This window comes from Oryx dammah, unplaced genomic scaffold, assembly GCF_014754425.2.
Source record: "Oryx dammah isolate SB20612 unplaced genomic scaffold, SCBI_Odam_1.1 HiC_scaffold_5, whole genome shotgun sequence".
Taxonomy (NCBI): Eukaryota; Metazoa; Chordata; class Mammalia; order Artiodactyla; family Bovidae; genus Oryx; species Oryx dammah.
Window position 1 is genome coordinate 99,763,102 of NW_024070189.1, and position 8,445 is coordinate 99,771,546.

Consider the following 8,445-nt stretch of genomic DNA (forward strand, 5'->3'; position numbering starts at 1 on the left):
GATGGTGATTGCAGCCATGAAATTAAAAGACACTTACTCCTTGGAAGAAAAGTTATGAGCAACCTAGATAGTATATTCAAAAGCAGAGACATTACTTTGCCGACTAAGGTCTGTCTAGTCAAGGCTATGGTTTTTCCTGTGGTCATGTATGGATGTGAGAGTTGGACTGTGAAGAAGGCTGAGAGCCGAAGAATTGATGCTTTTGAACTGTGGTGTTGGAGAAGACTCTTGAGAGTCCCTTGGACTGCAAGGAGATCCAACCCATCCTAAAGGAGATCAGCCCTGGGATTTCTTTGGAAGGAATGATGCTAAAGCTGAAGCTCCAATACCTCATGCGAAGAGTTGACTCATTGGAAAAGACTCTGATGCTAGGAGGGATTGGGGGCAGGAGGAGAAGGGGGATGACCGAGGATGAGATGGCTGGATGGCATCACCGACTCGATGGACGTGAGTCTGAGTGAACTCCGGGAGTTGGTGATGGACAGGGAGGCCTGGCGTGCTGCGATTCATGGGGTCTCAAAGAGTTGGACATGACTGAGCGACTGAACTGAACTGAACTGAACTGAACTGAATCTCCAAATTGGTCTACAGGTTCAGTGTAATTCCTGCCAGAGTATCATTGACTTATATGTAGAAAATAAGATAACCCTAAGTGAAGTGAAGTAGCTCAGTCATGTCCGACTCTTTGTGACCCCATGGACTGTAGCCTACCAGGCTCCTCCATCCATGGTATTTTCCAGGCAACAGTCCTGGAGTGGATTGCCATTTCCTTCTCCAGGGAATCTTCCCAACCCAGGGATCGAACTTGGGTCTCCTGCATTGTAGACAGACATGTTACCCTCTGAGCCACCAGGGAAGTCCTAGATAACCCTAAAGTTAATATGAAAATTCAAGGGACCTAGAATAACCAAAGGGCTTCCCAGGTGATGCTCGTAATAAAGAACCTGCCTGCCAGTGCAGAATGTGTAAGAGAAGCAGGTTCAATCCGTGTGTTGAGAAGATCCCCTGGAAGAGGGTATGGCAATCGACTCCACTATTCTTGCCTTTAGAATCTCATGTACAGAGGAGCCTGGCAGGCCATGATTCATAGGGTCACAAAGATTTGTATATGACTGAAGCAACTTCATATGCAGAATAACCAAAACAATCTTGAAAAAGGGGAAGAAAATCGGAAGATTCACACTTCCTAATTCCAATTCTTACTATAAATCTACTTAGATTTATAGTAAATCTAAGATTTATAGATATAAAGAGCAAAAAAATACAGAGTACAGAAATCAATCCATGAAGTTATGGTCAAATGATTTTTGACAACTGTGTCCAAGATCATTCAATGGGGAAAGATGGTCTCTTTAACAAATGGTGCTGAGAAAACTGCATATCACATGGAATAGAATTTTTGTATATGGTAGGACTACCTCCTGGAGAAGGCAATGGTGACCCACTCCAGTACTCTTGCCTGGAAAATCTCATGGATGGAGGAGCCTGGTGGGCTACAGTCCATGGGGTCACAAAGAGTCGGACATGACTGAGCGACTTCACTTCACTTAGGGTTATCTTCTTTTCTATATATAAGTCAATGATACTCTGGCCGGAATTACACTGAACCTGTAGACCAATTTGGAGATTCAGTTCAGTTCAGTTCAGTTCAGTCGCTCAGTCGTGTCCGACTCTTTGAGACCCCATGAATCGCAGCACGCCAGGCCTCCCTGTCCATCACCATCTCCTGGGAGTTGGACACACCTGAGCAACTTCACTTTCACTTTTCACTTTCATGCATTAGAGAAGGAAATGGCAACCCACTCCAGTGTTCTTGCCTGGAGAATCCCAGGGATGGGGAACCTGGTGGGCTGCCGTCTATGGGGTTGCAGAGTCGGACATGACTGAAGTGACTTAGCGGCAGCAGCAGCAGGACTACGTCCTACCATATACAGAAAATAACTCAAAATAGATCATAGACTTAAATGTAAGGACTAAAACCATAAAACTCTTAGAAGAAAACATAGGGGTAAGTCTTCACAGCCTTGGAATTGGCAATGATTTCTTAACTATCACACCCAAAGTACAAGCAACAGAGAAAAAATGATAAATTGGACCGGACCAAAAACCCATGGAAGGGTGCCCAACATCATTTGTCATTAGGAAAATGTAGGTCAAAACCACAGTAAAAGAGTTCCCTGGCAGTCCGATGGTTAGGACACCATGCTTTCACTGCCATGGGCCCAGATTCAATCCCTGGTCAGGGAACTAAGATCCCACATGCCATACAGTGTCGTCGAAAAAAAAAAAAAAAAACTCACAATGAGACAGATACCACTTCAAAAGGTACAGTTTTTCCAGTGGTCATGTATGGATGTGAGAGTTGGACTATAAAGAAGGTTGAGCGCTGAAGAATTGGTGCTTTTGAACTGTGGTGTCAGAGAAGACTCTTGAGAGTCCCTTGGACTGCAAGGAGATCCAACTAGTCCATCCTAAAGGAAATCAGCCCTGAATATTCACTGGAGGGACTGATGCTGAAGCTGAAGCTCCAATCAATACTTTGGCCACCTGATGCGAAGAACTGACTCATTTGAAAAGACCCTGATGCTGGGAAAGATTGAAGGTGGGAGGAGAAGGACGGCAGAGGATGAGATGTTTGGATGGCATCACTGACTCAATGGACATGAGTTTGTGTAAACTCCGGGAGTTGGTGATGGACAGGGAAGCCTGGCGTACTGCAGTCCATGGGGTCACAAAGAATCAGACATGACTGAGCGAGTGAACGGAACTGAAGGATGTAGAGAAAGTGGAACCCTTGCAAATTGCTGATTGGAATGGAAAATGGTACAGCTGCTATGAAAAAATTTGGTGGGTCCTCAAATTTTTAAACATAAGAATTACCATATGATACAGTAATTTCTATGCTAGGTATATACCCTGCAAAATTGAAAATAGGTACTCAGAGACTTCCCCGGTAGTCCAGTGGTTAAGAATCCGCCTTCCAATGCAGGGGACTCGGGTTCTATCCCTGGAGGTGAACTAAGATCCCACATGTGCACATCACAACTAGAGAGAAACCCACGCGCCTCAACTGCTGAGTCTGTGTGCTCTAGATCCTGTGCTCCACAACTCGAGAAGCCCCCGATTTCGCCAACAAAGACCCTGCAAAGCCCCCTCCCTCAGAAAAGGTACTCAGTGGATTTCCTTGGCAGTCCAGTGGTTAAGACTCCATGCTTCCAATGCAGAGGGCATGGGTTTAACCCCTCATTAGGTAACTAAGATCCCACATGACATCCAGTGTGCATACTCAGTCTCTCAGTCATGTCCAGCTCTGCAACCCTAAGCTTCTCTGTCCATGTAATTTTCCAGGCCAAGAATACTGCAGTGGGTTGCTGTTTCCTCCTCCAGGGATCTTCCTGACCCAGGGATTGAACTTGCGTGTCCTGCATTGTCAGGCGGATTCTGCCCACCTGGAAAGCCAGCTGAATAAATGAATACTTCATTCCCTTATATGACCGAATATCCCATTGTATGTATATGCTACAACTGGATACATAAATGTGGTGTGTCCTTACAATGGGATACTCAGCCATATAAAGGAATGAACTACGGATACTAGCTGCAACACGGAGGAACCTCAAAAACACAAGTGCTTACTTAAGAAGCTGACCAGAATTGATAAATGCCAAGACAGGAAGCAGATGAGTGGCGGTCAGGAGACTAGGGAGGAGGAGTGGGGAGAAGCTGCTGGTGCATAAGGAGTCTCCGTGAAGGGTGAGAGAAATGTCTTAGAACCAGTTACACGTGGTGGTTGCACAACTTTGTGGGTGTGCTAAACGCCACGGCACTATCAGCTTTAAAATGGTTAACAGGCCATCTTGTCACATGAATTTTACCTCTTGGGGGAGAAAACCTTAGAAACCACTTATTTTCAATAGCGCCAAGTATTTATTATACAATTAAAAAAAAATACTTATTTGGCTGCACTGGGTCTTAGTTGTGGCAGGCAGGATCTTCACTGTAGCGTGTAAACACGTATTAATAGTTCAGGCATGTGGGATCTAGTTCCCTGACTAGGGAACGAACGCTGGTCCTCTACATTGGGAGTGCAGAGTCTTAGCCACTGGACCACCAGGCAGGTCCCCTTATCTCACTTAATTCTGATACCAGCCCTGTGAGAATGGACAGATTGCTCCCTATCCCACCACATTATGTTATCCCCCAAACTGAATTCCAGTTTCTTTCAAATACATATAAAGTATACACTCAACCAGATGGCGTTTTGAGAGGAAGTACATAGACTCTTAACTCTGATTATAGAAAACCAACTAAACCTCATAGGCCTCAGGGTCCTGGTACAAGATAAAGGAAGTGGCCCAGTTCTAAAAGGCTCTTCTACTTTGTTCTAAAATTCTACTCGAACTCTGAGGTACCTGTCTAATCACTCCTGGCCTCCTTTCTGGTGAGCCAGGATCACTTTCAGCAGTAGACGTGATTTTTTTATGGTCCAAAATCTAAGAGAAGATTTATAAATACTGATTATGTGAGCACTTTGGTTATTACAGTGTATTTTTTCCTCTTTAGCAACTGTGAGTGAGTGAGTGAGTGAGTGAAGTTGCTCAGTCGTGTCCGACTCTTTGCGACCCATGGACTGTAGCCTACCAGGCTCCTCTGTCCATGGGGTTTTCCAGGCAATAAATAGTACTGCAGTGGATTGCCACTTCCGGGGATCCTCCCAACCCAGGGATTGAACCCGGGTCTTCTGCATTGTAGACAGACGCTTTACCATCTGAGCCACCAGGGAAGTCCCCTATTACACTGTATTTTTTTCCTCTTTAGCAACTGTAGTAATTTCATAAAAACCCAATTAGATCACACAGACCCACAGTATTACCTAAAGCTGAGACTATTAATAGGTTGACATTCTTTTTTTTTTTTTTTTTGATGTCTGATCTGATTTATTTGTTACTCTCAGAACATCTCATTTTTGACTGGACTCAGACTTAGAAGTAGAAGCTCTCAGAGAGGACAGCTTCCGTCTCTTGGCGATCTGTTCCTGCCGTTTTTCTTTGGCCTCCTTCATTCTCTTGGCCAAAAGTTTAGCATATTCTGCAGCCTCTTCTTTATTTTTCTTAGTACGCTGTTTCTTCAGAGCAATACGCCGGCGTTTGTGTTGCAGAACTCATGGAGTCACGAGACGCTGAATCTTGGGTGCTTTAGTCCTAGGTTTCTTACCGTCTTTGTTTAGGGGCTTTCGCACAACATATTGGTGGACATCATCTTCTTTAGAGAGATTGAAAAGTTTGCCGATTCTGCTGGCTCTTTTGGGACCCAGGCGACGAGGCACTGTAGTATCAGTGAGTCCAGGAATATCCTTCTCCCCTTTTTTCACAATGACCAAATTGAGAACACTCAGATTGGCATCCACAATGCAACCCCGTACAGATTTGCGCTTTCTCTCTCCAGTACTCCTTGGTCTGTAACAGGAATGCCCCTTACTTAGAAGCAGGCGAACTTGGCCATGGGTCAAGACACCTTGCTTCATAGGGAAACCCTGCTTATCGTTGCCGCCACTGATTCGGACCACATAACCCTTCCATTCTTCACCCAGAGCGTCAGCAGCAACTTCTGTGGCCATACGCTTCTCGTAGAAGGTACGAAGTTTTCGTTCATCGTCCACTTCAATGAGCTTCTGGCAGCCAGTGGCCGGGAAAGAGATGTTCAGCTTCATTCTGAAGCGGCCGACAGCCTCCGAGGCGCCACGGAAAAGAGACCTAGGTTGACATTCTTAAGATTATTTTTTTGCCGCCAGCCATCTATGGGGTCGCACAGAGTCAGACACGACTGAAACCACTTAGCAGCAGCAGCAGCAGCAGAGAATACATTCTCTAAACCTGTTTTGTTGTTGTTGTTGTTTAGTTGCAGCATGCAAACTGTTAGTTTGTGGCACGTGGGATCTAGGTCCCTGCCTGACCAGGGATTGAACGTGGGCCTCCTGCACTGGGAGCTCGGAGTCTTAGCCACTCGACCACCAGGGAAGTCCCAAACAGGCTTGTGTATTCATCTCAGTATTTCAGAGTCCCACATCTTTTTTTTTTTTTTGCTGCATTGGGTCTTAGTTGTGGGTAGTGGGATCTTCGTTGTGGTGCAGATTCTCTAGCTGTGGCTTGTGGGCCTGTGGCTCGTGGGCCCCGAAGCACTCAGGCTTAATTGCTCCATGGCATGTGGGATCTTAGTTCCCCCACTAGGGACTGAACCTGTGTCCCATGCATGGAAAGTGGATTTTTAACTAACTTTTAAAATTTTTGGCTGTGCTGGGTCCTCGTTGCCGCACGGACTTTTATCTAGTTGTGACGCGTGGGCTTCTCACTGCAGTGGCTTCTCCTGTTGTGGAGCACAGGGTCTAGGGTCTGTGGGCTTGTTAGTTGTGGCTCCCGGGCTCTAGAGCACAGGCTCAACAGATGTGTCACAGAAGCTCAGTTGCTCCGAGGCATTGGGATCTTCCTGCACCAGGGATGGTAGGTGGATTCCTTACCAAGCCCCCCAGGATGTCACAGTATTCCCACACCTTTAATGTGGGGCCTTAGAAGTTACTTAACTTCCCTCTCAGGTTTCTCCCCTACAGATAAGATATAACTGATAGATATTTGTTTCCAATGAGCGAGCCTGCAACTTATTCCTGTCATCTCAGGCATATTAAGACATCCTTTTGTGCAGCCAAGTAATGACTCCCCCATCTTGGGGAATGAGGGCCTGATTTAAACCTAAATTTAGGAATAAAATGAACCATGTCATTTCATACTGGGGGTAGGTGGTAAGGGTGGGGGTAAAAGAACATAATAGAAATTCAGATTCAATGGCAGGCCTTGTATTAATTTTACAAGAAAACCAAGGGAATTCCCTGGCAGTTCAGTGGTTAGGACGCCATGCTTTCACTGCAGAGGGCAGCGGTGATTGCAGAACTAAGATCCCCCAAGTCACATGGCACGGCCAAAAAAACCTAGTTTCATAGTTTTGTTATTCTCTGACACTTTTGCCTCAAGAGAACAAGCTTCAGTCGGCATGCATAACCTGTGACTAAGCCACGTCTAAGCAGTATTAGTCTGCAAATGTGGAAAACTCAGCAGTGGCCACAGGACTGGAAGAGGTCAGTTTTCATTCCAACCTAAACTAAGGGCAGTGCCAAAGAATGTTCAGACTACCGTACAATTGTGCTCATTTCACATGCTAATAAGGTTATGCTCAAAATCCTTCAAGCTAGGCCTCAGCAGTACGTTCGAGGCTTCTGGAACTGAGAACTTCCAGATGTACAAGCTGGATTCAGAAAAGGCCTAGGAATCAGAGATCAAATTGCCAACCTTTGTTGGATCATACGGAAATTCCAGAAAAACATCTACTTCTGCTTCATGAACAACACTAAAGCCTTTGAGGATCACAGCAAACTGTGGAAAATTCCTAGAGATGGGAATGCCAGATCACCTTATCTGTCTCCTAAGAAAACTGTATGCAGGTCAAGAAACGAGTTAGAACCAGACATGAACTGGTTCCAAACTGGAAAAGGAGTATGACAAGGCTGCGTATTGTCACCCTGATTATTTAACTTATATGCAGTGTACATCATGGGAAATGCCAGGCTCAAGCTGGAATCAAGATTGCCAAGAGAAATATCAGCAACCTCAGATATGCAGATGATACCACTCTAATGGCACAAAGTGAAGAGGAACTAGTCTCTTGATAAGGGTGAAAGAGTGAAAAAGCTGGCTTAAAACTCAATGTTCAAAAAATGAATATCATGGCATCTAGTCCCATCAGTTCAAGGCAAATAAGATGGGGAAAAAAATGTAAACAGTGACAAGTTTTATTTTCTTGGGCTCCAAAATCACTGTGGACAGTGACTGCAGCCATGAAATTAAAAGGCGCTTGCTCCATGGAAGGAAATCTATGACAAACCTAGTGTATTAAAAAGCAGAGACATCACTTTGCCAACAAAGGTCCATACAGTCAAAGCTATGGGTTTTCCAGTAGCCCTATACAAGATGTGAGCTGGACCATAAACAAGGCTGAACACCGAAGAACTGATTCTTTCAAACTGTGGTGTTGGAGAAGACTCTTGGAGTCCCTCGGACAGCATGATCAAACCAGTCAATCCTAAAGGAAATCAACCCTGAAAGTTCCTTGGAAGGACTGATGCTGAAGCTCTAATACTTTGGCCACTTGATGCAAAGAGCTGACTCACTGGAAAAGACCCTGATCCTGGAAAGATTGAAGGCAAAAGTAGGGGCTGGAAGAGAATGAGATGGTTAGATCACATTGCCAATTCAATGGACATGAATCTGAGCAAACTCTGGGAGATGGACAGGGGAGCCTGGCATGCTGTAGTCCATAGGGTTGGAAAGTCGGACACAACTTAGTGACTGAACAAAACAGATGCAGTGTTAAGGAATGATGAGCAGAAAAGATTCAGAG

The 8,445-nt window shown here is 45.1% G+C and overlaps 1 pseudogene; it reads right to left on the reverse strand.

Moving 5' to 3' along the window:
- Nucleotides 1–4,924: 4,924 nt before the first annotated feature.
- LOC120864152 lies at nt 4,925–5,749 on the reverse strand (annotated as a pseudogene).
- Nucleotides 5,750–8,445: the final 2,696 nt, after the last annotated feature.